The 21,422-nt window shown below is 39.8% G+C and overlaps 1 pseudogene; it reads left to right on the forward strand.

Annotated features, from left to right (window-relative positions):
* Nucleotides 1-3,005: 3,005 nt before the first annotated feature.
* Nucleotides 3,006-3,120, forward strand: LOC138986007 (5S ribosomal RNA; annotated as a pseudogene).
* Nucleotides 3,121-21,422: the final 18,302 nt, after the last annotated feature.

Here is a 21,422-nt window from a genome sequence, read left to right on the forward strand (position 1 = left end):
ACATCAACACCCAAGACCTAGAAATCCAGAAAGTTCTGTCAAGCACTCGAAAACAGATGACAACAATAAATACAATGAAGGTTAAAACACTGTTTATATTGTTCAAAACAGATGAATGCAATGATTCAAAAAGAAACTGTAAGCACTGTATACAAATTAGTGAGGTGAAAGAGGATGAAGACCTATTTAAAATGCTGAAGCTCCAACACTTTAGCCATCTGATGCAAAGAGTAGACTCACTGGAAAAGACCCTGATGCTGGGAAAGATTGAGGGCAGGAGGAGAAGGGGATGACAGAGGATAAGATGGTTGGATGGCATCGCCGACTCAATGGACATGAGTTTGAACAAGCTCCAGGTGATAGTGAAGGACAAAGAAGCCCGGTCCACGGGGTCACAGGGAGTCAGACGTGACTGAGCGACTGAACAACAAACAACAAATGCTTTGAACAGAGTCAATAACATTTCTACAGAAATTTAAAGACATAGCCCAGGCACAGAGGTATGGAACATGGAGGTGTTTGGGGGATCAAGCAGGAACAAATTGCTGTGGTAACAGTGACATACCAAGTTGGGAAGGTATTTTAGAAAACATACCAATGATAGCAATTCAAATTAAAAAAAAATCATTCATTTATCCTAGGTAGGATAATCAGTGATAATTTTGTGCTCTTAACTTCTTTAATTTATTATCTATGTTGAAGTTTACAATCTGTTTTTCCTAAATCGTAAATGCAATTCTCTAAAATAGAAATTACCCGCCATTCTAAAAATTATCATTTACTCATTTGAATTGCTATCGTTGGTGTATTATCTAAAATACCTTTCCAAATTGGTGCACCACTATTATCCCAGCACTTTGCTGATGTCTGTGTGATAGAGAGACCATGGCTGCAGGGACAGTCAAACATACATCTTGATATCATAACCCAGAATCATCTCATTTCTAAAAGCCTCTCACATACATAGAACAATTATTTCAGTTTGTTACACTGAACTTGAGTTGCCAAGCCCAATACATAGACAACTCACAAGAATAGATATTATTCTTGACAGGATCATTATACAAAGGTTTGAGTTGTCAGGGAAGATGGGAAAACTTAGGATATGTTCCTTTGATGCATAATCATTCCTCCTTTCTTTCTGGATTTCTCCATTATGTATTTTATTTAACCTTACAAATGGAAATGTCAGTTTTCTGTGAGGAAGCTGGTGGCAAGGTCGTTTGACTGCTGGATGGATTTAACGCGAGCCTCTAGGAAATATGCAAACCTCACATGTGCTTAAGAATCTTCACCTTGAACAAATTGCTTGTTACATGCAGATAACTCCAAGTACAGTCTCAGGCTGTTAAGTGTATATTATCCCACTGGACTATTTCATAAATTATGATTCATCAAAGCTTAAGTCTCAAATAAATTTGAATTTTTAAATGGTGACTCTTTTATCTTATAATTTGATTATGTTCTATAAAATTGAAACACAAATTCTAATAGAAGTACTCAAACTTAATTACTATTTACAGAAAAAGAAATTATTTGACCTTTTATAATCACGAAGGACAAAGGAGAAATTGATTCTTAACAGTATGCTATTGAAAAAAGCCTAAGCAAGACATCACATCAGTAGTTTTCTCAGTGTAAATAGTTTAATCCCACAAATATATCTGCAAGTGTATTAAATTTACCACTCATTTTATCTACCATACTCCAACACAAAAGATTCAAAGTCATTGTTATGATTCATCTATCACATCAAGTTTTCTGTGAATATGCACTTTTCTGCATGAAAATTTTATCCATCTTTAAACCTTCTATATAGGGAAGTTATCATGAAAGATACACTGGAGAAGGTGTATTTCTATATACTGAGTTATGACTGTTTTGAAAATGTCACCATCATTTCTACAGTAAGCATCTTATTTCAGGATGGCTCCTTTCTATACAAAGCACAGATATAGAGAACTCAAATTCCTTAAATAAGAATGGACATTCTCTTTCCAAACGTGCCTAACAGTTGAACTCCTTTACACATCTGTGCAATTTGTGTTTGTATATTCTTAAACTTTGCCTGGATAACAAATATTTTGGCAGAAAAGGAATCATGCAATACAGGTATGTGACATAAAAACTTGACTGAAAAGTCTAGGAGCCCTTTGGAGAAGGCAACCGTGGAATGAAGGTATTATCATGCCAGTTAGATGGCGGTAGAAACACAGGGACTCAGGAGAATGAAGCTCTGAGTCCACCTGGACTGATCCACATGCCAAGTATTAACAGGACGCATATGACTCAGCAGCAATACAGGCTGCATTCCCGGAGAAAGACATCTCATCATTTTCATTTTGTACGTGGCTATTCAGAGCTTCCTGCTGGACCATGAATTAACAGTTCTAGCAAGTTGCATCTTGCAGTGCAGAGTAACACCACGTACAAACCTTTGGAAAAAGAGATCAAGATTGCCAAGGACTTCTGAAGGGAAATCGCTCAAAGCCAGCCAGAGGTTCTACACGCGTGAGTGTCAGCTCCCACACAGGAGGCCACAGGTAAATAACAGATATTACCTCCGTCCTGGGGTAAGGAGACCTGTCGGGAGCTGGGTCACCTCAGGGAAGACATTCGATTTTTTTAAATCTGTTTCACATTGGCACAGTGACTGTAATTCTTGCTCACCAACTTTAGAAGACTGTTTTGAGAATTAAGTCAAATCATAGATATGAAAGTGTACTTTCTAGACCGCAAACTTCACAGAAATACTTTATCTGCCAGGGTTATTGGAGAAAATATGATCCTCTTTTATTTGTTTCCTTTTCTCTGATTTCTTATTTTCTCACCTTCAAAAGAAAAGATTTGTATAAGAGGAGCCCATGATCTCCAGCTCAGAAATTCTGCAATATTAAGAGGTGTATGCTGGTAAAGAAACTTTTAGAAAAAGTCGTCTCAAGTATCTTCCTTTTGGAGTATCTAAGAATATCTCTTTGTTTTATATGTAAAAATATAAGAAACAGGTCTACGGCCATACCACCCTGAACGCGCCGATCTCGTCTGATCTCGGAAGCTAAGCAGGGTCGGGCTTGGTTAGTACTTGGATGGGAGACCGCCTGGGAATACCGGTTATAAAAAAATATATATATATAAGAAACATGTTTAATAATCTAAAGAATGGGGAAAAAAATTGAAATCCTGTCAGTAGTTACTCAAGCTGTATGCATGCAGTCATTGATATAGAAAGTGATAGCTTAATTTGAGGCTTTTCAAGCAGAACTGATAGAACAGCAGAATGGTGGTCACCAAGGGCTGGGGGAAATGATGGTTAAGGATAGAACTTGCAACCAGTAGATAAATAATAATAAGTAGATAAAAAGTTCTGGAGATCTAATGTTCAAATTCGTGATGATAGTTAGCAACAATACATTATCAACTTCAAAGCTGCTAAGAGACTGTTCTTGCCATAAAGAAGAAATGATTATTACAGGATATGATAGAGGTATTAACTGATGGTACAGTCATACTATACCGCAATATATAAATTCACCAAGCCAACACCTTGTACACCTTAAACGTACACATTGTTAGACATCAACTGTATCACAGTAAATTTAAAAATCCAAGGATTTCTTTTTTTTTAATTTAAATTTATTTATTTTAATTGGAGGCTAATTACTTTACAGTATTCTATTGGTTTTGCCATACATCAACATGAATCTGCCACAGGTGTACACGTGTTCCCAATCCTGAACCCCCTCCCACCTCCCTTCCCATACCATCCCTCTGGGTCATCCCAGTGCACCAGCCCCAAGCATCCTGTATCCTGCAGCGAACCTGGACTGGCGATTCATTTCTTATATGATATTATACTTGTTTCAATGCCATTCTCCCAAATCATCCCACCCTCGCCCTCTCCCACAGAGTCCAAAAGACTGTTCTATACATCTCTGTCTCTTTTCCTTTCTTGCATACAGGGTTATCGTTACCATCTTTCTAAATTCCATATATATGCGTTAGTATACTGTATTGGTATTTTTCTTTCTGGCTTACTTCACTCTGTAGAATAGGCTCCAGTTTCATCCACCTCATTAGAACTGATTCAAATGTATTCTTTCTTAACTGCAAGGCTTAAATCATTCATTGTGCTGAAATTCCCCAACTGTCCATACCCTTCTTCTGGTGAAGTCGTCCTGGCAGTGAGTGACTTCATCTCCACATGACAACAGAGCACGGGCACGTCTTGGGCGAGTGTGGATCAGACATCTCTCTGATGCAGTGCTGGTTCCGCTGCATGGGTCCTTCTCGGGGTCCTATGCTCTGCATATCCTGTGACCACTTGCCTTGGTCAGGATTATGACCGGGAGAGGATGGTTGCTTGCTACATTTGCGGTAGCGTGAGGAGGCCAGTTCTTCATAAACTAGGTACCAGGCTAGTTTTTTGGTAGCACTTGCATTTTCCCCTCAGGGCACAGTTTCTGGTGTGGCGTGAGCAGCTCTTCTGCGCCTGTGTCCTACACTAACTGTCATATTCAGAACTGGGATCAGCTGGCATTATTATCCTGGTGCCACTGATGTTGTGACACATTGCCCAGTTCCTTTTAATATGAAATTTTTGTGCATTTCCAATCCTTGGGACATTTTCAGCCTGTTCATTACCACCACTTTCATCACTGATGTTGACAAGTTCATATTCACTGACTTCTCTGGCTGCATATTCAGAGTCTTGGGCCAGCAGGAGTGATGACAGGCCCACGGTTGACTTCTCCTGTGACTCAGATTTGATTTCTTGGAGTGTTTTTGGTTTCTTTGGGGACTTGCATCTGTATTAGCCACATATCAACTCTGGACCAGCAACCATGACAACAGACCCATGGTTGACTTCTATGGCTCCACATATGTGTGATTCAGATTTGATTTTGATGGTGTTTTTGGTTTCTTTCCTGGGCTTTATCTGTATTACCCAATCCCTCTTTGAATTACAAAGTTTTGTGAAAAGTGCTACTTGGGTTTATCACTAGGATACAAGGAAGTAACACAGTTACATGCTTTACTGTCTGTGCATAAACTGAATATCAGATGCACAGTGAATCACCAAGGAACTCAGAGATCTGAGTGGGCTCTGATCATACTGCACATGTTATCTACCTAGAGGTCTGCATGTTGAAGAGCTAGGAGCAAAGTTAGTACTTAATGCATTTACTCAGAGTTAATATAATGTAAAGACTGAAATTGAAGCAGTTGTTGGTACTGTGTTATCTAACTGAGCCAGGGCATCTGGTCCCATAACTTCATGGGAAATAGATGGGGAAACAGTGGAAACAGTGTCAGACTATTTTGGGGGGCTCCAAAATCACTGCAGATGGTGACTGCAGCCATGAGATTAAAAGACACTTACTCCTTGGAAGAAAAGTTATGACCAACCTAGATAGCATATTGAAAAGCAGAGACATTACTTTGCCAACAAAGGTCCGTCTAGTCAAGGCTATGGTTTTTTCAGTGGTCATGTATGGATGTGAGAGTTGGACTGTGAAGAAAGCTTAGCACTGAAGAATTGATGCTTTTGAACTGTGGTGTTGGAGAAGACTCTTGAGAGTCCCTTGGACTGCAGGGAGATCCAACCAGTCCATTCTGAAGGAGATCAGTCCTGGGTATTCTTTGGAAGGAATGATGCTAAAGCTAAAACTCCAGTACTTTGGCCACCTCATGTGAAGAGCTGACTCATGGAAAAGACCCTGATGCTGGGAGGGATTGGGGGCAGGAGGAGAAGGGGATGACAGAGGATGAGATGGCTGGATGGCATCACCGACTTGATGGATGTGAGTTTGAGTGAACTCCGGGAGTTGGTGATGGACAGGGAGGCCTGGCATGCTGTGATTCATTGGGTCGCAGAGAGTTGGACACAACTGAGCAACTGAACTGAACTGAATGAAATTCAAGCACATGGGAGCTGTGTGAGGAGAGAGAGCTTGTGTGTGTGTGGGGTGTGTGTGTGTGTGTGTGTGTGTGTGTGTGTGTGTGTGGGTGTGTGTGAGCAATAGTTTTGTATGCTCTGTTATACTATTTGGTGTGAACATGTTTTTGCTGTTGTATAAGCTGAAATGTTCTGTGACCTAAAATTCCACCTGTTTCAAGAGGTAACTAGAGATGCTTCAGAGGTTGTTGTACGGTGATAGGATTTCTTCTTGATAACAGTCTGAAGATAATTTATGTTTTCATTCCATTGTTGTTTATTGGATAAAAGACAAAACAAAAACAAAAACAATTCTATTTCCAATGTGTCAAATTGAAGTTAATGATTCCATTTTTCATTTCCCCATAAATTGTAAGTGACCAAAAGGAATGTTTAAAATTCAGACCAACATTTGTAAAAGTTATGGGAAAAAAATATGATTTTTTGCCAATGATTAATAAGATCACTTTGCAGCTTCACTATGTAGAGTAAATTTCATAATTCCACAGCAACATTAAAGCCAACATACACATCTACACACACATGATGGAGGACCAGGAGGTGCTTTTCAGGGTGGAAGTGAAAGTGTTAGTCACTCAGTCGTGTCTGATTCTTTGTGACCCCATGGACTGTCACCTGCCAGGCTCTTCTGTCCATGGGACTCTCCAAGCAAGAATACTGGAGTGGGTTTCCATCTCCCTTTCTTCCCAACCCAGGGACTGAACACGGGTCTCCTGCACTGCAGACATTCTTTACCATCTGAGCCACCAGGGAACCCCACTTTTAAGGTTAATCAAAGCCTTGAAGGAAACAGATTGAATCAAGAGTTTGGCAATGAGTTTTTTTATGCCAATTTTATTTTAGCTAACTAAACGTGGTTCTCTTATGTATGTAAACTCATAATTAACATGGATTTCTTTCTAAAAAAAAATGATGTTTCTGCTCTCTGTACCTTCAAGGTGACATCTCCTCCACCACAGGTGGATTTAAAAAGAAGCTTATTTTTAGTTCTCCATATGGCTGACTTGACTTTGCTCAAGCCATTACAAGGCACATTAGTTCCTTGCCAGGATGTTTCTTTATCATGGAAGTAGGCTTGAGGCTTCTCACACTCCATGATTTTAATGTTAAATCCCTTTCTTTGCCTTTCAATAACTCTTCTCTTCAGCTTCATCATTTTCCCATTGTCCTGTCTGTTGCGCTGGAGTGTGTTATTTTTATACTTTCTCTTTTCAATCAAAAACGTCTCTTGTGAATTTTTTAACACTTCTGTTTTACATGATGCTGTTTCAGTTATCCCTATGAAATCGGCAAGGCCTAACACTTTTGCAGACCTTCAAGTTAAGCAGTGCTGTGCCGGCATGGAGAAGATCATCTACCCTCTGCTGCATGGAGGAACTTTCCTGTTAATCGTGTTGAAAGTCTTCTTGATGCAGCTCTTCTAACTTTTTTTGTACTGCTCATGTTTCCTGATTATTTATCTTCTGTCTTTGGTTTACAAAATGCTGGGAGCTGATTTTACGGTCAACTGCGCTCTCGCTGTTGTTTACTCACTCAGTCGTGTCCGACTCTCTGCGACCGTAGCCCACCCAGCTCTTCTGCCCACGAGATTTCCCAGGCAAGAATACTGGAGTGGGTTTCCATTTCCTTCTCCAGGGGATCTTCCCAACTCAGGATCAAACCCAAGTCTCCTGGTTGGCAGGAGGATTCTTTACCATTTAACCACCTGGGACACCCACAATCAACTGCATATTGTCATTAACTAAGCATTTATGCTAAAGCAAGGGTCCCCATCCTCTGGGATCTAATGCCTGGTGATCTGAGGTGAAGCTATATAATAATAATGGAAATAAAGTGCACAGCAAACGTGATGTGTTTCAGTCATCCCAAAACCATCCCCTGCCCCCAGTCTGTGGAAAAATTTTCTTCCATGAATCCAGTCCCTGGGTCCACAGAGTTGGGGGACCATGGTGCTAAATAAGTTTTTAAAAGGTCTCCATCATCTACTATCAATGTGGTATAGATGCTATTAATATAAAATAGTGTATCATATAGAAAAATATGGCTTTTTAATAAAAGCTGTGTTGTCCCTCACTTTTGTTAGCACTAAGACAGGGTACACCATTGAAAGTAAGATGCTGGTCAAAGAGATGAATTTATGGGCAATCTACAAGGAAAGTAAAACAGTCATATATAACTCAGTTCAAAGGTGGGACCCTAAATTGCTCTGGGCATTTTTGGGGCCAAGTTTTCAACCTTAGATAGAAACATCACATCCATCTATAACTCTTTCTGAAACCTATTATCAAATGAGAAAAAAATTCCCAGCTGACACCCTTATCTGACGGTGGGGCTCTGACACTTGAATCAACTAATAATTGTAGCTGTTTCACATAAAAGGTCAGTTTTGACAAATGGCCTCTTGTACGTGGTGAAAATACTCATTCACTGTCAGGTACAGGTTTTATTCAGCAAATGCAGTTATATAACCAGAGGCACCTCTCGGTGGACCACAGTATACCACAGGGCTTTTAGACGAGGAAAAGCGTAAAGCCACATCTTCGCCTTAAATGATCTTCCTGGTAACAAGACCAAACACAAATTAGTACAAAAAGCTCTAGGTAGCAGAGTTATGTGAACAGGTCACTGCAGGTATGTAACAGTAAGTCCCTGGTGCCAAGCACTCAAGGGCAGATGAAGGTTAAATGACAGGGTATCATGGGAGCTGTGGAATTACTATTATGAGAAAGCTAGGTAGAGAAAGTCATAATGAAAAATCCAAAGTAGTGATCTTCATATAAGTTTGGTCAAATGGGCAGTCACATGCATTCATTTTTTTAAGGTTGAGAAAAGAAACTTGTGTACAGTTATTTTCCTCTCTAGTCCCCAGATGATTTTCATGACTCATTGTTAACATCTAAAAAATTATCCCTGAAGGTCATCAGAATTAGCTGAAGTACTTTAAGGACTTAATAACCAACATAATAAAATGTATCGTTTTAGGACTAGTGTGCAAAATAGAAACAGACTTATGGATGTTGAAAACAAACTTATGGTTACCAAGGGGAGATGCGTACGGGGAGAAATAAATCAGGAACTACAGATGAACAGATACCCACTTCTATACATAAGATGGGCTTCCCTGGTGGCTCAGCAGTAAAGACTCTGCCTGCAGTGCAGGAGATCAGGCTTTAATCCCTGGGTCAGGAAGATCCCCTGGAAGAGGGCATGGCCACCCACCCCAGTATCCTTGCCTGGGAAATCCCATGGACAGAGGATCTTGGCAGGTACAGTCCATAGCCTTGCACAGAGTCAGACACAACTTAGCAACTAAACAACCACAAACAATGCATAAGACAGATAACCAACAAGGACCTTCTGTACAGCACAGGAAATCTGCTCAGTACTCTGGGATAAGCTATGTGAGAAAAAGAACCTAATAAAGAGTGATTATGTGTATACATATAACTGGATCACTTTGCTGTACACTTGAAACGAACATAACATTGTAAATCAACAATACTCCAATAAAGTTTACATTTTTAAAAAATGCCATTTTAGAAAAGACAATTCTGTTTATGGTCACACAGAAAAGGATCCAAGTCACAACTTTCTGAGAAATGCCAACATGTATTCCATGACCAAGAACTGATCCATCAAAATGAGTGCTTATTTGAATACCTATCAGGTGCTTAGCACTGCTGTTATGTGGGGAATGGAAAACAATCATGGTATCACCGTGCATCTTATTATACTAAATTTGCCTATTACAATAAGGGTTAAACAATTTTGGTGGGACAATGTAACAGTTCACAGGAGATGAAGCTTAAAAGGGGATGGGGGAAAGGGTGCCCTGATGGCAGATACTGGTTTTCATTTTTACCATGACCACCTACTGGAATTTTGATGGGTTAGAGGAGCACTGAACACCATGGCAAAGAGAAAAAATAGAACTGTGGACAACGGAGAGAACGTGATGCTGTGGCTGGACAGTGGAGACCAGAGAAGGGAAGGAGGAAGAAAGAAGAACGAAGGGCAGGGGCCACCAGAACAGAAGAGACAGAGGGACGTCTGGTGCAGAGGGAGGAGAAGTATAAGGACATAGTAAGGAAGCCCTGGACTTCCCTGGTGATCCAGTGGCTAAGAATTCACCTGCCAATGTAGGGGGACAGGGTAGATCTCTGGTCTGGAAAGATGCCATGGGGCAACTCAGCCAGCGCACCACAGCTCCTGAGCCCTTGTGCCTGAATCCAGTGCTCTGCACCAAGAAGCCACCACAGTGGGAAGCCCACGCTCTGCCACAAAGAGTAGCCCTCACTTGCTGTACCTAGACAAAGCCCCTGTGCAGCAAAGAACCAGTGCATTCAAAAATAAATAAACAAATTATAAAAGAAAGTCCTGAAAATCCAAGCAAGTTCACAGAGGAAAAAAAAAGAGTAAATGTTGCTGTTATTTTAGAAAATGTTGTTCAAGGCCTTTCCATCTGGCAACAAAGGGTTAGAATAATTGCCTTATTGATGATCAAATTTTACCCTTAGCTGAACCTTGGAATGGAGTGTCCTAACGGAAGTGAATATTTGAAGATTCAAAATATTAGAACAGACACCCAGTTTATCAGGACTCATGATAAAGGCAGCAGCGTTACAGAAACAAGAGCCGTGGCCATTAAAACAGGCGGCCAAGGGAGAGGATGAAAACGAGATGTCAACAAATACTTGTAGTTGAAGCCAGTCATGGAGAAATAAAAGCAATAGGAAGAAGGAAAGGGAAGTAGTATAATGTCCTGTTACAGAAATCAAGGAGGAGACATTTTTAAGAGGCTGACCCACCTAAGTTGTTTCAAGTGTCAGAATAAAGTCAAGCACCATCAGGCTAAGCTGATAATGGTAAAAGAAGAAATATAGGAGGTACATAATTTCAGCAAAGTTCTAAGAAGAAAATTACAAGAAATGAAAGGAAAGGAAGCAGTGGGTGGTGAAAAGAGAGAAGAGACATAGTGGATCAGAGAGAAATGCAATCTGAATCAGAGATGTATCCTTGGAGAGGCAGGGAGGGTTACACCACGCAGCCTCTAACAGTTAAAAGCTATGGATTAGAACTACCGTGTGCCATGCTTAGTCGCTCAGTTGTGTCTGACTCTCTGTGACCCCATGGACTATAGCTCACCGGGCTCCTCTGTCCATGGAGATTCTCTAGGCAAGAATACTAGAGTGGGTTGCCATGCCCTCCCTCTAGGAGAACTTCCCAAATCAGGGATCGAACCCAGGTCTCCCACATTGCAGGCAGAATCTTTACCATCTGAGCCACCAAGGAAGCCCACAGCTACCACAGAACCTTTGATCCCACTCAGGGGCATAAAAGCCAGACAAAACCATAATGTGAAAAGATGCATGCATCCCAGTGTTCACTGCACCTCTATTTACAACAGCCAGGACATGGAAGCAACCTAAATGACCATCAAAGGAGCAATGGATAAAGAGGTTGTGGTACATGTATAAAATGGAATATTACTCAACCACGAAAAAGAATACAACAATGCCATTTTCAGCAACTTGGATGGACCTAGAGACTGTCATAGTGAGTGAAGTCAGCCAAAGAAAGAAATATGCTATCACTGATACGTGGGATCTTAAAAATTTTTTAAAAGGCTATAAATGAACTTATCAATGAAACATAAATAGAATTAGAGATGTAGAAAACAAATTTGTGGTTATCAGAGGGTAAGACAGGGGAGGAATAAGTTGGCAAATTGGGGTTAACATATACACAGTATTGTATATAAAACAGTTAACTAATAAGGGCCTACTGTATAACACAGAAAACTCTACTCAATACACTGTAATATCTAAATGGGAAAAGAATCTAAAAAAGAGTGGATATATGTATGCAAAACTGATTCACTTTGCTCTACACCTGAAACTAACACACACTGTAAATCGACTATACACCAATAAAAGTTTTTTAAAAAAGAAACATTTTTTTAAAAATACCATATATCAAAAAAAGAGAAAAAGCTATGGAGTTACGGACTGGCTCATTTGAGGTCCGAGGTTGACTCTTCTTCTTGCTGCTTATGTTATACACACCATCTTGTCTTAGCCGTTTTACTTCATCTGAAATAATGAGATAATTAGGGTGCCTGTTTCATGAGGTTGCTTTGAGAATTACTTAATTTAGGAAAAACATTAATACAAGTCTTGGCAATTTGTCACAGTATTATGCTGGCAGGCCATTTGTCCTGGGAAAGGAGTGAAAGTGGAGGAGAATGTGCTAGAAAAGGAGAGCTCAGATTTTAAGAGCAAGGATGTGGAGGTTACCCAGATGTCATTATGGCATTGGACCACCTCGATCTTTTGGAATAGATGAAAATCAGCAGTTTTCATAGATTTCTGATTCTGTACTTAAAATTTTCCCACCAATACATAAATCTTGGAGATTTTGGATTGTGGATGGAAAAATCTTAAGGTTTCCACGAAAGAACCTTATAAACCAAAAACCCCTAGAGCTCATCAGCAGAGTCCAAGTGGGCATTCTGTCACTCGGTCCTCTGATTTCTTGTCTTTCATCAAGCGCTTTAGACAACACTTCCTAAATGATGGCATTCTTGGTCTGCTCTACAAGGGAAAGTCATATTTAGTTTTTTGAAATGAAGATATGGGAAAAGATAAAATAATAAAGGCGACCAAGAAGATGGCATTTTCCTCCTTTAAGTCAGTGGCAGCTTAAGCATCTCCAATGGATATGGGCATATCACACCATTTGGCACTAAGCCTCAATGATGTCATAGTGCATACTTGCACAGTTGCCCAGGTGTGTACGACGCTGCAATCCCATGAACTTCAGCCAGCCAGGCTCCTCTGTCCATGGAATTCTCCAGGCAAGAATACCAGAGTGGGTTGCCATTTCTTTCTCCAGGGGATCTTTCTCACCCAGGGATCGAACCTGCATCTCTTACATCTTGTGCATTGGCCGGCAGATTCTTTACCACTTAGCCACCTTGGAAACCCCAATGTCATACACTTATCTTTATTTCTTATTTTATACTTAATGGCATACTGCTGCTGCTAAGTTGCTTCAGTCATGTCTGACTCTGTGTGACCCCACAGACAGCAGCCCACCAGGCTCCCCCATCCCTAGGATTCTCCAGGCATGAACACTGGAGTGGGTTGCCATTTCCTTCTCCAATGCATGAAAGTGAAAATGCAAAGTGAAGTTGCCCAGTCGTGTCCGACCCTCAGCAACCCCATGGACTTCAGCCTTCCAGGCTCTTCCATCCATGGGATTTTCCAGGCAAGAGTACTGGAGTGGGGTGCCATTGCCTTCTCCTAATGGCATACTATTTATACCTAATTTTGAATGTGTCATCATTATGTAAATGGCTTGCTTTCCTAAATGAGCAAGTGATAGTCACTCAGTTGTGTCCAACTCTTTGTGACCCCATGGGACTGTAATCCATCAGGCTCCTCTGTCCATGGGATTCTCCAAGCAAGAATACAGGAGTGGGTTGCCATTTCTTTCTCCAGGGTTGCTTTCCTAAATTATTTGATAATTCCAAATTACCATGGAACCTAAAAAAGAGGGCTTCATCCCAATACAGGCAAGTTTCCATTAACAGGGCACCAGTTAGGACTACCTGGCTTTCTGAATTTTACATTGTGTGGTTGTGTATGTTGAACAAAATGATAAAAAGCTGTTTAAAAATTAAAATATTCAAGGTATATAGGCTTATTCTTTTGTAATTTACAATTTTAACCACATCTCTTAAAGTCTTTACTGAATGTGTTACAATGTTCCTCCTATTCTTTGAGGTTTTGGTTTTTTAGCTGTGAGGCATGTAGGATCTTACCTTCCCCACCAGAAATAGAACCCACACCCGCTGCATTGGAAGGCAAAGTCTTAAGGACTGGACCAAGGTAGGGATGGTCCCGCCCCCTCCCAAGGCTTATTCCTTAAAGAATTCTTGGGAATGACTTCCTTGTGGTCCAGTGGTTAAGACTCTGCAGTTCCAGTGCAGGGGGGACCGGTTACATCCCTGGTCGGGTAACATACCACAACATGAGGGCAGGAAAAAAAAAAAAGAATTCTTTGGAAAATGTTCAGTTGTAATGCAAAATAGCTTAACTTATAAATACGTTGCCTGGTTTAGCTGGGCAAGCCACACGGTGCATCTCGGGCTCTCACACTAGAGTACCCAGTCTCACCAGTGTACACCAGATGGGACTGTCACCATTAAATAACATATCCTCCTGATTATTGTACTTTAAAGTGTGTGAAATTTATTATTAGCCTAATTCTAATTCAATGAATGCCATCAACAGATTGTATGATGGGTCATTTTCGCTGTGGGGTGTCAGAGAATTGCTGAGAAGGCTGACAGGAAAAGCACATTAGAAAACAATCTTGTAAATTTGATAAATAACATGCTAAGTGGCATTTATTCAAAAATAATGTGTTCTATACATATGGTGACGTGGGAAATCTTAGGCCATCCCCTGAGAAAACAAAATGCAGAATCTTAAAAAGAAAAAAAGAACAATCTGATTTTGATATTCTGCAGTAAAAAAAAGAAAATCTATGTACTGATTTAAAACAGACCTGTGACTGAACACAGTGTTTTTAACAAAAGCAAACCAATGCAGTTAGCCAGTATATGAATCCATTATTCAGCTGATCTCAGGCATAAAGTCAGGGCTCTGTCTGCCCTTCCAAAAAGGCCACCAGGCCTTGGACAGCCATCCTGGAGGGCACTGCCCCCTGAAGTAAGTGGACGCCTCCTTCCCATACAGTTGAGATGCAGAGAAGCCTGCAAATACGTGGTACCATGAACATGCACCCAGTCCTGTCTGAGCCACCCCCCTGCCATTGCTAAGTCCTAGCTGTACATGCAGCAATTAGAAGTACTCAACTGGGTGCTACACCATGACTTGGATGGGTGGGGTGGGAGGCAGGCCAAAGAGGGAGCGGATATAGGTATATGTAAAACGGATTCACTTCCTTGTACAGCAGAAACTAACACAACATTGTAAAGCAGCTTCTCTTCAATTAAAAAAAAAAAAGTACTTGGAGACAAGCTTGCCAGAAACTATGCAGATTGTTGGCTCAGTCAGTTCAGTCACTCAGTCCCACTCTTTGCGACTCCATGGACTACAGCACGCCAGGCCTCCCTGTCCATCGCCAACTCCCAGAGCTTGCTCAAACTCATGTCCATTGAGTCAGTGATGCCATCCAACCATCTCATCCTCTGTTGTCTCCTTCTCCTCCTGCCTTCAATCTTTCCCGGCATCAGGGTCTTTTCCACTGAGTTCTTTGCATCAGGTGGCCAAAGTATTGGAGTTTCAGCTTCAACATCAGTCCTTCCAATGAATATTTAGGACTGATCTCCTTTAGAATGGACTGGTTGGATCTCCTTGCAGTCCAAGGGACTCTCAAGAGTCTTCTCCAACACCACAGTTTAAAAGCATCGATTCTTCTGAGCTCAGCTTTCTTTATGGTCCAACTCTCACATCCATACATGACTACTGAAAAAACCATAGCTTTGACTAGATGGACCTTTGTTGAGCACAATTAAGCAATTTGCTTACACAATTAGGTTGCCAGGGGTTTGATCAAAGAATCTACAAGAGAAAGACGTTTTCTCTGGTAGCTCAGCTAGTAAAGAATCTGCCTGCAATTCAGGAAACCCCGGTTCAATTCCTGGGTCAGGAAGATCCCTTGGAGAAGGGATAGGCTACCCATGCCAGTATATCTTGGGCTTCTCTAGTGGCTCAAATGGTAAATAATATGCCTTCAATGCAGGAGACCTGTGTTTTATCCCTGGGTTGGGAAGATCTCCTGGAGAAGGGAATGGCTACCCACTCCAGTATTCTTGCCTAGAGAATTCCATGGACAGAGGAGCCTGGTGGGCTGTAGTCCATGAGGTCACAAAGAGTCAGACATGACTGAGCAACTTTCATTGACAATGATTTCACTGCTTCAAGCTCTAGATCAGTTCCGTCAGATATATACTGCATTCCACAAGTATAATTTTAAATTTCTAATGACCTCATTAAGTAAAAGCAAAATTTATTAAGATATTTTTCAAACTATGTATCTTTTGTCCTGTGTATGTATAAAAATCTTCTTACAAAGTCTTCAAAAGTCAATGTGTATTTTGCGCTTACAGTACATTTCAATTCCAACCAGCCACATTTCAAGAGCTCAGTAGGAACACACCGGTAATGGCCACCACTCTGAGCAGCACAGGTTAATGGTACTCAGTATCAAAGCTCCATTATTTTCTTATCATTTGTCAAACCAGAGTAGTCAGCAGACTAAAACTTAAAAGGAAATATCTATAGAATAAATTATCTAAAGAGTTAAACCATGTGCAGTTAATGAAAACACAATTTCTATCAAAATCCAGAAGTTTTGCCTAAGCCATAATGCCAAAATTATGTTTAGATGATTGATTGCAGCATTTGCTTTTCATCAACCAAAGTAATAAAAACACTGCTCTATAATTCCTCCTTTTAATTTAGTCAACATAGAAATCAGAGTGGTTATGTAAGATCCCACGAAATTTTGGATCCTGAGTTATATGGATTGTATGTCAATACAGATCTAATGGTAGCTTAGACGGTGAAGAACCTGCTTGCCAGGCAGGAGGCCAGGGTCTGGACGACCCCCTGGAGAAGGAAATGGCAACCCACTCCAGTATTCTTGCCTGGGAAATCCCACGGAGTGAAGTCTGATGGGCTACAGTCTACAGGGTTGCAGAGTCAGACACAACTCAGTAACTAATACTTTCACTGTTTTCACTGATCTAATTTTATATGCAGATACAATTTCCTTCTACTTTATAATCAGAATTTCTACCTTAACTTCTCTTTATATCTTTAAAGGGGTTTTTGATAATTTTCTGTAATTTTGTGAGTTACTTCTTGCCTTAATTTTACTTCCCCACAAATCTTATTTGAAAATATCAAAAATTTAGAAAATTAGGATTTTTCTGCTATTCCTACAATTTTCTGCTATATTTTCTGCTATTCAATTTTCTTGATTAAATTTAAGATTTATAGATGTGCAGTTTATCAACTTTTATGTATATTCTATGTACCAGGTTATCTGTAATTTGAAACTAAAAACTCAAAAGGTAAAGGTTAAAAATGAACGAATGATCATTCTTGTTATTAATCTGCAATTACAATAAATATTTCTTTTCTAATTAGGGGTTCATCATCTTTTGCAGCCTAACCTGGATGTAGCATCTCCAAATGCTTTATGTACAAGGTACATACTATTTTAAAAAGCTTAAATTCTTAAATCCAGCATCAAGATTTAGAAAGTATATTCCCAATCTCTTTTCTCACTATTGCATTTATAACAAAGTCATTTTTTCTACTCACTTTCCTCCAAACCTGGTACCCATTTTTCAGCTTCCAATTATTGGTACCAGGCTTTCCCCCCATCAACGAAGTATTCTTCTACTTCATTTAACATAAACAATCTCTACCCATCTTTTGAGTCCCACATCAGACATTTCTTCTTTGGGAAAATGTTACTGGAGGACTCCAGCATAGAGCAATCTCTTCTACCTCTGATCTCATCTGCTGCTGCTGCTGAGTCACTTCAGTTGCGTCCGACTGTGGGACCCCATAGACGGCAGCCCACCAGGCTCCCCTGTCCCTGGGATTCTCCAGGCAAGAACACTGGAGTGGGTTGCCATTTCCTTCTCCAATGCATGAAACTGAAAAGTGAAAGTGAAGTCACTCAGTCATGTCTGACCCTCAGCGACCCCATGGACTGCAGCCTTCCAGGCTCCTCCATCCATGGGATTTTCCAGGCAAGAGTACTGGAGTGGAGTGCCATTGCCTTCTCCGATGATCTCATCTAGTACCTATTTAATAGTTGTTTTAGTTGGGATTTTTAAGAGGCCAAATTAAAAGGTTAAAGAAGATTAAAACAAGCAATTATACACACTTACATAGGCATGTTAGTCAAACGCATCAACTGTGGACAGTTTAACCTTCTCACTGTAACAATCAAGCCTCAGTGTCCCAGGAGAGAAGTATATGATTGGCCAATATTACCTGCCAGGTATCTAACTATAAATGAAGAAGAGCAGAAGTATGCTAAGTAGTCTGTAATGAATAGGTAGGCAAGTGTCGAGGTATACCACCTCACCAAAGTAGAGGGAAATGCCAGTTCCTTGGGAAGCTGGGATGATAGTCTTAAAACAAAAAGATGACAGGTGGCAAATAAATAACTCAGAGTCTAGTAGTTTACTCATTAATATATTCAACTGTATTTGTCCTGAATGGTTATGTAACTTTTCCTATGCATACGTCATTTTTCCCCTTCAGTTCAGTGACTCAGCTGTGTCTGGCTCTGCAACCTCATGGACTGCAGCATGCCAGGCTTCTCTGTTCATCACCAACTCCCAGAGCTTGCTCAAACTCATGTCCATTGAGTTGGTGATGCCATCCAACCACCTCATCCTCTGTCATTCCCTTCTCCTCCTGCCTTCAATCTTTCCCAGCATCAGGGTCTTTTCAAATGAGTCACTTATTCCCATCAGGTGGCCAAAGTATTGGAGCTTCAGCTTCAGCACCAGTCCTTCCAATGAATATTCAGGACTGATTTCCTTTAGAATGGACTGGTTGGATCTCCTTACAGTCCAAGGGACTCTCAGGAGTCTTCTCCAACACCACAGTTCAAAAGCATCAATTCTCCAGCCCTCAGCTTTCTTTATGGTCCACCTTTCACATCTATACATGACTACTGGAAAAACCATAGATTTGACTAGACAGACCTTTGTTGGCAAAGTAATGTCTTTTGTTTTTAGTATGCTATCTAGATCAGTCATAGCTTTTCTTCCAAGGAACAAGCATCTTAATTTCATGGCTGCAGTCACCATCTGCAGTGATTTTGGAGCACAAGAAAATAAAGTCTGTCACTGTTTCCATTGTTTCCCCTTAAAAAATTGCAGAACAAAATTATGTTTCTTTATATCTTATATAATACCCTATATAGTAAGATTATACTTTGTTTCATCCTTTATTTTCTTTTCTAAGAATGTTGGGAAGTATTTATATTACAATGTGAACATGTAATCTAGGTTCACACACGCATGTTGACACAAATACACTTTAGCCATATTCATTCTTTTACGTGTGATCTTTTACGGGATCACACTAAAGTCTGGGACTGAAAGATAAAAAATGTCCCTGCCCTCAGATCTGGCGCTTCTATATTTTATAATTTTGGAAAGTAATTGCTATAATAAATCATAGTCTAACAACCTGCTTTTTAAAATGCCACTGATTTTGTTTCCAGAAACTTAGAATGTCTGAAGAGTTCTAAGATGTTTTTACTAAGCCAAAGGAAGGAAAAGAATTTCTCATGAAAGCAAACATCTAAAGTCTATATCTTTTGTCTTCATGGCACAAAGAAATCAGGCATTTTAAAGCTAGTCTTAGTGGTAAGCATATTCCTAACCATAAATAATCTCATTTCTAATTATATTCACAGAAAAGAGAAGTACAAACAGTGTTCAGCATGAAAACACATCACTTTTTTCTTGACTTCAGGCATTTTAAAAGTTAATTTTAAATTAGTCTATATGATACTTTTTCTTTGAAGTATCTATTTAATGATTAAATACCCATTATGCATAAGCTATAATGCTAAGCATTTCTAGGACCAGAAACCTGGTGTGCCTTGAATAGTTAACTTTTCAGTGGAAAATATCTGAAAGTTTCTATCTGAAAATAATTATAATATCGGGTAGTATGTGAATGTTTGCATGGGACAGCTTAATTGAAGATAATTCAGAGGACAGACATATTTGTCTATGGTGCTTTAGAAAACTCTTAGTTGCAGTTATAAACTGAAGTCTTCAAATCCAGCCTATATTTCAAACTTCTGCTGATCATCCCTCCTCCTCCTTTCTAAACAATCACTCTTTAAAAGCATAGTTTCAGCTTTTTTTTTTTTTTTTTTGACCCTTTGTTCTTATAGACACAAAACTTTAAATTACCGTTACTGTTCAAGTTTCAATGAGTCATTAGAACTAAGTTTGAGTTTCCAAATATTTGCCAAGTCCTGTGCTACCAAGACCATTGCCTTCAGAAACAAATCCTGTGGTAATAATGCCACAGGTCTAGTAGATGTATGGAAGCAGCTGAAACTGGCTGGTGGTTCAGTTTGATATTGAAATAGTCATTTGTATATAGTCAAGTAGCTGATGAATATAATGAATTTAGAAGTTTAGAACTATATTTTGGACATTGTCAATATATGGATAGGAGTTAAAATTATAAGACTGGATGATATAGCCAAAGGAATAAATGTGGATAAAGAGGATGAAGCTTTGGGGCCTGTCAACATTTGGAGGCTAGGAGAAAAAGGTGAATCAACAAAGAAGGTTGTTGAGAAAAGTTTAGTTGGAAAAAGCTTAGCATGGAATTGAAAGTAATGACTTTAGTCAAAATAATGCCCTAGAGTCAAAGTAATGTGGATTGAGAATCACCTTTTTAAAAAAAATATATATTCAGTTTGTTTTCAGAACTTGTATTATGAATTTATATTTTGTAACACATTTTTATATATCCTGACTTCTGTCCAGAAGTTATCTTGTTCCACTGATCTTTTTGTATTGAGAAATACATTGTATTTTAAAATTTTGATACTAGCAGGTTACCAATTATTCTTGTTAGAAAATAATGAGCATTTCATTAAATTCCTTTTCATTTGCCACATTTACTCATTTAAAGTGACTTATCACCACCCATCACTTTTGGTATCATTTAGTTGAACTTTTGGAGAAGGAAATGGCAACCCACTCCAGTGTTCTTGCCTAGAGAATCCCAGGGACGGGGGAGCCTGGTGGGCTGCTGTCTATGGGGTCACACAGAGTCGGACACGACTGAAGTGACTTAGCAGCAGCAGCGGTAAGGTGGGACACAAACCAGAATACCTAAGTTCTGGTCCACCCCGGGCACCATTCTGACTGGCGAGGAGGGGTAACAAGGAGATGTGCCGGAGGAGAGCCAGGCCGACTCACCTGCCTACATCACTGGAAATGTCTATGTCTCTAATTAAAAATTATGTTTCATAAAATTTTAGTAGGGCTAGTTGTCTTGTTTTAATTCTGATCACACTGTACTACAATAATAAGTATTATGGGATGTGCTACCGAAAAGCTTTTAAAGTACAGCTGTCTAGACATAATGAATCCATATCACTGAATCCATAGCATTTCCCATGGCATTATTGACAAAAACTCTTGAGGTTAAGCATTTCCTTCCAACTTCCCTATTGAAAAATGCTCAAGTTTAATATTAATACTTCTTATATCTCTATAAGCACACCTGGTTGAAAAGTAAGATCATAAATCACTGTCACAAAGTTACCTGTGAGTCACAAGTTATTAATGCAAAATTTCCCTCAATACTTTGCTAGCTCAAGCATAGGACTTGATATTGTCTCTAGAGATAGATGAAAAGAA

This window comes from Bos mutus, chromosome 27 (genome assembly GCF_027580195.1).
Source record: "Bos mutus isolate GX-2022 chromosome 27, NWIPB_WYAK_1.1, whole genome shotgun sequence".
Taxonomy (NCBI): Eukaryota; Metazoa; Chordata; class Mammalia; order Artiodactyla; family Bovidae; genus Bos; species Bos mutus.